We start from the raw sequence: 8,637 nt of genomic DNA on the forward strand, positions 1-8,637 counted from the left end.
GAAACTATAGAACTTTTTTTAAGATATGATTAACCCTTGAAATAATGTGACAGAGTTTGTATATTTAAAATCTGATCGAAGGACTCATCAGCTATGCTGCAGATAACAACCATGTTACATTAGGCATGCAAAGAATATTCTTGCATTTCAAGGGACAAGTGGCAACACTATCTGGCAGAACTATCAGTAGTTATTACAATAGTAAATGCAATGGAAATAGAAAGAAATTATCCATATGTTGCACAGCAGAAATTAACAAGAGCATTGCATCCAAAATGGTAATTGGCAAGCAGGGAAAGGCTGAAAAAGTGATGTATATTATCCTGTTTAAGGTGCATTTTTTAGTGTTGTGAGCAAATTCTGTGTCAAGTAAACACCACAGAAATAAAGGGAGAGAAAAAGACCAAAGAGTAGGAAGCAATGAGAAGGTATTGTAATTACTGTAATTTAAACATCTGAAGATGACATTGCATCTTTGAGATATCCCAAAGTTAATTTTCAGCTATCAAAAAGCTGCAGAGAAATAAATATGTACTATTTGCAATATTGTACAGATCATTCTGAAAAGGAAAAAAAAATACCCAGACATAAGTATACATGTAAGCTATTATTTTAGAAAGGTTTTAAAAAGCATTGCTCTGCAGTAGTTTAATATTCTTATTCTTAATAATACTTGCGGAGGTTTGTTCTTAAAAAAACCCGTAACTTGCAACCAAAAGGCCTGATTCTCCTGTCACATCCCACTTATTTGAGCTTCTGTTGTGCTGTGAAGTAAAGAAAGAGAACAACTTTTCCCTCACTTGAATTATCCTGCCAGGTTAAAAAGCCTCCCTTGGTTATGATTTACAATGCCAAAAAGGGGAAATGCTCATCTAATAAAGGCAGCATGGAGCTGGGCTCTTACATGGTGTCTTTCTCATCTCCCATCACCAATTTTTGCAATGCATATTGGAACACAAATTTCTCATTCTTCATTTTGAGCCATGGTAGCCACTATCGAGATTCTGGCTTCATTTGGGGACTGTTTGGATTTGATGAGGATAATATTGACAGAAGATCACCTCTTTTGCTGTCATCTCTTGTTGACTCCAAAGCCATCTCTAACAGAGACACATTTTTGAAGGGCAAAATGTATTCCAGTTCCACCAAATTGTTCAATATTAAACACTGGACTCAAGTTTATTTCCTTTATCTATCTAGTACAGTGTTACAAAAATGGGCATAGTAAATATCTTCCTTTTTTTAAATAAAATTCCATAGAATTGTTAACACCCCACACAGATTTAGGGAAAAATAATTGAAAAGATTTAATCATCCTTTACATTACATAAAGTGCAGATCCATATTAAATATATTGACCCGTTTGTACATACACAAAAGCTCATCAGTAATTTTTAACAACCTTTTCCTCATTTGTTCTTACTTTTGTGAAAACTTTTACTAGTGCAGTATTTATTTAATCTAAGAGACCGAGTTTTCTGTCCATTTTTAGTTTTTCACCATTAATCTTAAAGAAAGAGTTGATCATTCAAAGATTCTAGTATTTAGATGGATATTGAAATTTCTTATTTGATTTTCTTTCCTGTTTTAGCCATTCATTATTCTTATTTTTTTAATTTTTTATAAGCCCTTAATTTTTTTGCCTGTACAGCAGACACAATGCTGTCAGAGCTATCAATATTCATCACAACACCCAAAATCTAATTGATTTCAGAACAGATGATTCATAAAAGTAGTACAGAAGTTGTTTTTCCATTGTCAAAACCAGATTATGAGGATATTTGCTTGTTTTCTCATTACAGATTCATCTTCTCAGGCTATCCAAAAAGCAACCAGCAATTTCTGCTTTTCCTCTGGGCCGTGCTGCTCTCCTTCCCACAGCGGTTTGCTGCTCATTCACCTCCCATGTCCTTTGTTTGTGCCCCCTCTCTGATGCGCAGATCTCTCTCGTCTGCTACCGTATAGTAACTTGCACAACTGGGCCTTCATAGTCCTTAGGATATCCTGCAACATTAAATAAGTACAAAACAAATTACCAAATGCAGCAAGTTTCTGCTTATCTTTCTGTGATCCTGTCTGCGCATTCAGAAAGCTCTATGAAAGGGAGTCACAGGTCAGGATGAGAGTATAAACAGTAAAGAATAAAAACAGTAGGAGGAATAAAATCTGCCTCTGAAATGTTCTAAGTGTTTACCATCAGAAATTTTTTATGTCTATCTTTTCAGATTCGTAAGCTGTGAATTTAAAAAAAAAAAAAAAATGTCTAGCTACTGTTTATGGCTATTTTAAATCCCGGTAGTAGAAGTATTTATTTTGTGTTTATATTAACATACATGCGATAATGGCCCCACAAATGCGGTTAATCTTGCATTGCACAAAATAGGGTCCTTTGTGAGCTGAATGAAAAAGAAATTAGACATAGTAAGAATAAGTTTACGTTTTGTCTCTTAGGCACAACTGTATGTTTTCAACCCTTTCAGTCACTTGCATAGAAACAGCAGAGACCGTGTTAAATATGCAACCCCAACTTTGGCAAATTTTTATTGCCATGTTCATAACTGCCAGTTTATGAACTATGTTTAAGATGTTTTAAAATGGAATGGTAAAATAAACACTGTTAACTAAAGACCGTTGTTTATTTCTTGTTGTGGTAGCCATGCTGATTTCCGTATGTGAAGTGAGGCTTGTAAATATGTGATAAACTACTATACTAGTAGGCAATCTTTCAGACACATAAGCCTTTCCTGAGTTCTGCTTACAAAGCTTCATTTACTTATGCTCCAAGTCTGTAACGCACATCCTTCTGAGTATGAAATATGTCCTTTATAATACATTCCCCCAACCTCCTTCCCAGACCTTTTCTGCAGATATGTGGTGTTCTCTTCAAGTTTTAAAAACCATTTCCCATTTAAATCAACATCCATCACTGGTTTGGAACCCCTCTCTGCTGTGGGATTTTGTCCTTTCCTTTTGGATAGTGTTATGTACAGACAAAGAACAGAACAAGGACACCATGTTAGATTTATAAGGAAATAATGTCAAAATGGTTAATGCAATTCACCAGTTCAATAAACTGGATTACATTTTAGTAGGACAAAAGATCAACGAAAGCCTATTTATATTCATTGGGTGAAGGCTGTAACAGCAACCACATAATGCATTCCCCATCTTTGGGCTCATTAGCTGTGCCTATTAGATTTGTTAGGTATCATAACATCCAGATGTTTCTGGACAGCTCAGCTGACATTTTATCCATATGCAGATTAAATATTAATGGATAGCAGGTGAAGAAGTGCAATAACCAGTCTTGGGTTTGGAGCATTTTCAACACTGTCAGGGTTTGGGGTTTGGTTTTTTTCTCCCTTCTTCATATGTTTCTCAGAACGCATGAAAAAACAGCAAATCACCTTTAGGAAACATGATTCTTTTGGAAGTAAGTGGCAGAGAACAGTTTTTTTTCTCTCCATGTACAGTATCTCCATATGCTGGGAAGAATTCACACCCAGGGTCCACATTATCCAACAAAACACCTGCCAGCTTTTACCTAGAGACCTCACTAAGCTCAGGTCGAGCTTCCATTTAAGCAATTGAACTTTTACTGGTCCCTTCAGGGTTCCTTTCTGAAGTCATTTTAATGCAGGATGTGTACTTGTAGGCAGGTGATTTTGAATGATAACGTGTTCTTGCCATTCTTCATTGGGAGGATTTGTAAGGAGTTTGGGAATCCTCCCACCTTTCCTTCTCTGCTGGGTACCAAACACTCAGTTATGGTGATTCTGGCAATTCCCTTCTCTTCCAAAGTATTGTACTTAGTGAAAGGCTATGGGGAAGTGTGAGATTTCACCCGTACTGGTATTCTCATTACCATAGAAAAAATGCTGCAAAAAAAAAATGTGCATGACACATTTTCAACTTGATTACTCCCTTTCCTGTTTTCTTCAAAATGTTTCTATCCAAACCTAAGTCATTAACATAGAAAGAGACTTTGTCTTCTGTTTTGTTTTCTGCAATATTTTACTCTTCAAGTTTCCTCTCTGGGACATACCTGCAATTGTTACTCACCTATACATTTTCACTGAAACCAGTGGAACTATTCCAGTTTACACCAATTATAGGGTTAACCCATTAATTTGCTACAAGAGGGAAGAGTCAGTTAAGGTAAGTACTGGTGGCACAATCTGTTCATTAGTATCTTGTGGTTCTTACAACTCCCCTGCAGTAGCAATTTCCTTCTGAAAAGTCCAAAGGAAATATAAAGAAGATGGCAGAATCTGTCCCAGTAATTATTTAAGTGTTCTCCAAAGTAAAAAAGATCCTGCCTGTTCTTTAATAGATGATATTTTGCTGTCAGACATGCCCCAAGACATTTTCTGAAAGACAAAGAATTGCAGCTCCTTCAGACCAAAAGAAAAGAGCCAGGAAATTCGTAAGAGCGTTCAAGTGAATTTCTCTGAACTTCCAAGCCTTAATTATTGCATTTCCATAAGTTTGTTGCCATGTGGGTTCTGTGTAGACTTCTTTTTCTTGTCAGTTCTGAGAGCCTAGGGAGTGAGCTTTGTTGTACTGATGAGTGCTGCCACGCTCTGACACTCACATTGTATGAGAACGTATGAGTTAGAGATGAAATCTGGTGCATCATGGTTTAAACATTTTACTGGATGCCCATGGTTTAATATTCATAATAAATGTCACCCAGGTGTCTGCTTTGAATGACAGTGTAAATCCACAGCCGAACCACAAGTAACTGCTCCGAATGAGGGAAGCAGTGGTGTAGCCCCAGCTAAAGCAAAATGAAGTCACTGCACTCCCCCAAAACAGTCGGCCTTGGACACTGAGGGGCGAGCAATGTGTTCAGCTAATCATCGGTCTGCTTGGTTGGGCCAAGAAATGAATTTTCGGATCATCAGCCATTCAGAGCTATAAGAGCAGACAAAGTAACTTCTGTCCAATTTTGAAACCTACTCAAATATACTTTTGACATTCTGCCTTGAATACTAACATTTTGGCTTTTCAGTCCATTGAGAAGTGATTTGCTTTGTTTTGCTTCTTTGTTGTTTTCCCCTGCTAGGCAAGTGAATAGAGAATAAAAAGAAATAATTCAGTGGGGCTGAAAAAGAGAGCAGAGTGAAAAACAGCATGGAAAACCCTACAAAAAAAAAAAAGGATCAGTGATATGAAGAAAAAATTTGAATAGAAAAAGATACTTTTTTATCTATCCTGTGGATTTTTTCCAAGACAAAACTGAATATACTTCTAAAATATAAATTGCAGCTCCAACAGAAGTTATAGATATGCTGCAGAAATAAAGAGGCAATATTATTCGTGCTTTATATTGTGTAACTGGAACCAAAGTTCATGATCATAAAGATGCTCTTATCTGTGACCCCACAGAAAGCACATAAAAGATAACATTTGCTCCAGCTTGACTCTTGGGGTACTTCTATCCTAAATCCATAACAAAGGCTTTCTTTTATCAGTGTAAACTTCTTTGAAACAGAATTGCCATGAGGGCAGAGCAACAGATATCAGTCGAATAAGCAAGATGTTTTAATTTTTGTGTGAATTATTTTTTACATTGTAAACAAGATTTGAAAAATTTGAAAAATTTTAAGTTGATGAACTCTATTCCTGACCTGGCTCATTGAAAGAGGTTATATCAACCAACCTGACAAAGTATTTTCCTCTCAGACAGGTAAAATTTTTCATTACCTTTTAACCTGTCTTTGCTTAAACCACTATGACATTGAAGATTGTTTTGGTTTAAGTTTTCAAAAGAAGAGCAACTCCTTTCCCAATATAAATCATTCAAAATTTTCCTTTAGCTCATATACGGAGGGGGAAAAAAAAGGAAAAAAGAAAAAAAGAAAAAAAAAAGAAAAAAGGAAAAAGAAACAGTCCAAACTTTCCATAGAAGAGAATATTAACAAAACTAATGTCTTTGTACTGACATTGAACTAGAGAGTTATGGACCAGAATTTGCTGAGTCATGTATAAAGGACCAAAATGTCTTCGGGCTTTGTCTATACTCATGTCTGAGAGAGTCACTCAGTCACACCTTTACCCTATTGAACTTCAAGAAAAAAGGAAAAAGAATGTGGACAGTGAATGCATGTTATAAGTTGATATTTTCAAGTGCACCTCAAATCTGGATCAGATGGTAGTACTACAGACAGCAACATGTAGTGGATTTTATTTTTAGTTATTCTCTTCTGACCACATTTAGGATCAGTCTGTCCTTTGCTGTTCTAAAATGTTGATGTTTTTTGACATACTAAATCACAAATCTTTGGGGGCGGAGGGGGGGGGGAGGAATGATAAAAGCTGACAAAATTAATTGCACTGTATTACTCATCTAAAATGTTTAATTAGTCACATTGTACCTGATTAGACGCAAAATCTTCAGCATCCTCTTAACACATAAAAACTGTAGTGCAAAGTGACTTTTAACACAGCAGACAATTCCAGCTGCAGTGATGTTTTGCTCCTTTTATAGAAATCAGCTGTCTCTGTAAATGCTGCCTCCCAGTAACCATAGGAACAACGTCCACTGTAATTTCTTAAAGTGGAAGTGCAGACAAAGTAATTTAATCTATAGGAAAATATATGAACATAGTTATATCATAATTATTGTATATGATATCTCACATTGCCTCTTACATTTTAATATTCCCTGTGCCTGAATGAAGAATTAGACCAGTGACCTTTTCTTCCGCTGGTGATTGTGATACATGAGACTGCAAGTGGGTTCACGAATATTTTTTTTAAACAGAAACTGATATTGGCCATGAAGCCTTTGAATCATCACCACACAGGAGACGGCAAATTTCAGCACCTCCTCCAATCCTGCTTTCCATTTCTCTATTTATCGTTGCAAAGCTTCTGTCATCTGGCCTCATGGTGAAGGAAGGGCTTGGTCGGTGATGAGAAGCTCCTGGGAATGGGGTCAGGGTCTGTCCTTGAACCTGCACCCAACAGGGTGTGGAGTCAGCTGCGCCATTTCAACTCTTCTGCATGTTGCTTCTCCACTTTCCTCTTGTGATACTGCCTAGAAAGAGCCAGGCATACCTATACCTCTCATAGCATCTCCAGTAGGTGGTTTACTTTCTTATCAAACAATTGGAGAGCAACATTCAGTAAATAAAATGTCGCAAAGATTCAGCCTGAAGATTCACCTAAATTGGCTCTCAACGGACAGAAGTCAGACACCTTGATTTATCATAAGCTTTCTCTCAGGTCTCCTTTGGTTTCATTATTTCTCTTGCAGTCCGGTAATGTATAGTGGGTGGGGAAAAGAAGCTATTCCCCAACGGATTTCTGAGCCTCTTCTCTGGTCCCTTTTTCCCTGTTCCCCCATTTAAATTCTCAATAATTCCTCTCAGCCTCAAAGTATGGGTTCTAGTATATAAGCCAAGGAGATCTTGATGAGAATTGATTTTTAACCAGCAAATGTCACTCCTTAAATGCCCAAAGGCTCTTTAAACTCAGACTTAGACAGAATGTTAGTAATGGCAGAAAAATCTGACCCGATTTAGCTTGAAGTACTGTAGGTAGTTTCTGCTTCAGAAGTTAGTGCAGATAAATGCATGGCAGGTTTTCTCAAAATCAAAAAGGCTTTAAAGGACTTCACAGTTGTCTCTTCGTAATGCATAGGCACTTGTGGCCCTCCCACAAACTGTAATGATTCATTCTTTTGCAGTGTATTGGCACCATATTCTGTTCTATTTCCTAACCATAAACTGATAGCTTTTTTTTTTTTTGCTTCTTTACCAAACTGTCAGCGTGCTTTTTACTTCCTCCTGTTACCAGCGAGACATATGTTACTTCATTTGAACTGCCCTCCAAAAATGAAAATATTCTCATCACTGTAAACTATTTGAATACATTTGCAATAACATCCTACCATGGGATGGTCATAACTGAAGTGTTTCCAGCTTTAAAAATATAGAATATTCCTGCAAGCTGGATTTTCAGTAATAGAAAGATGTGCATATCCTTCCTCTGCTCTCATTCAGAGCATAAAATCAAGAAAAGATGTAAAGAACTTGAGAAAGAATGAGTGGGCACATTAAAATGAGAAAGAGGAATACTTCAGCTTTAAGGATATTTCTACAAAAGAAAGGAAGATACATGAAACACTGCAAAACTGTAAGGTAGATCTGAGGAGAGATGCATCTTTTTTTTTTTTTTTTGTGGTTCAGCACTCACCAGTTGCCCCAGCACTCAGGGACTGCAGAGATCTGGTTTGTCCCCTGAGGCTTCTCCTCCTTTTGGGACCTGGCCTACACCATCGAGAACCAGCCCATTCTTACCCCAGGACGCTATGAGTAGCCCAGGGCAGTGTGGTAGGGAGTTGTGCTCTTCTTAGATCATCTCAGTAGGGCAGCTGGAAGGTAATTCGAGATAGCCAGCATGGCTTCACCAAGGGCAAGTCCTGCCTGACGAACCTAGTGGCTTTCTATGATGGAGTGACAGCATCAGTGGACAAGGGAAAACCAACAGACATCATCTATCTGGACTTCTGCAAAGCCTTTGATACGGTCCCCCACAACATCCTTCTCTCTAAATTGGAGAGCTATGGATTTGATGAGTGGACTGTTCGGTGGATAAGGAACTGGCTGGATGGTCGTGTCCAGAGGG

Source organism: Egretta garzetta, unplaced genomic scaffold (assembly GCF_000687185.1).
Source record: "Egretta garzetta isolate BGI_Z169 unplaced genomic scaffold, ASM68718v1 scaffold68, whole genome shotgun sequence".
Classification (NCBI taxonomy): Eukaryota; Metazoa; Chordata; class Aves; order Pelecaniformes; family Ardeidae; genus Egretta; species Egretta garzetta.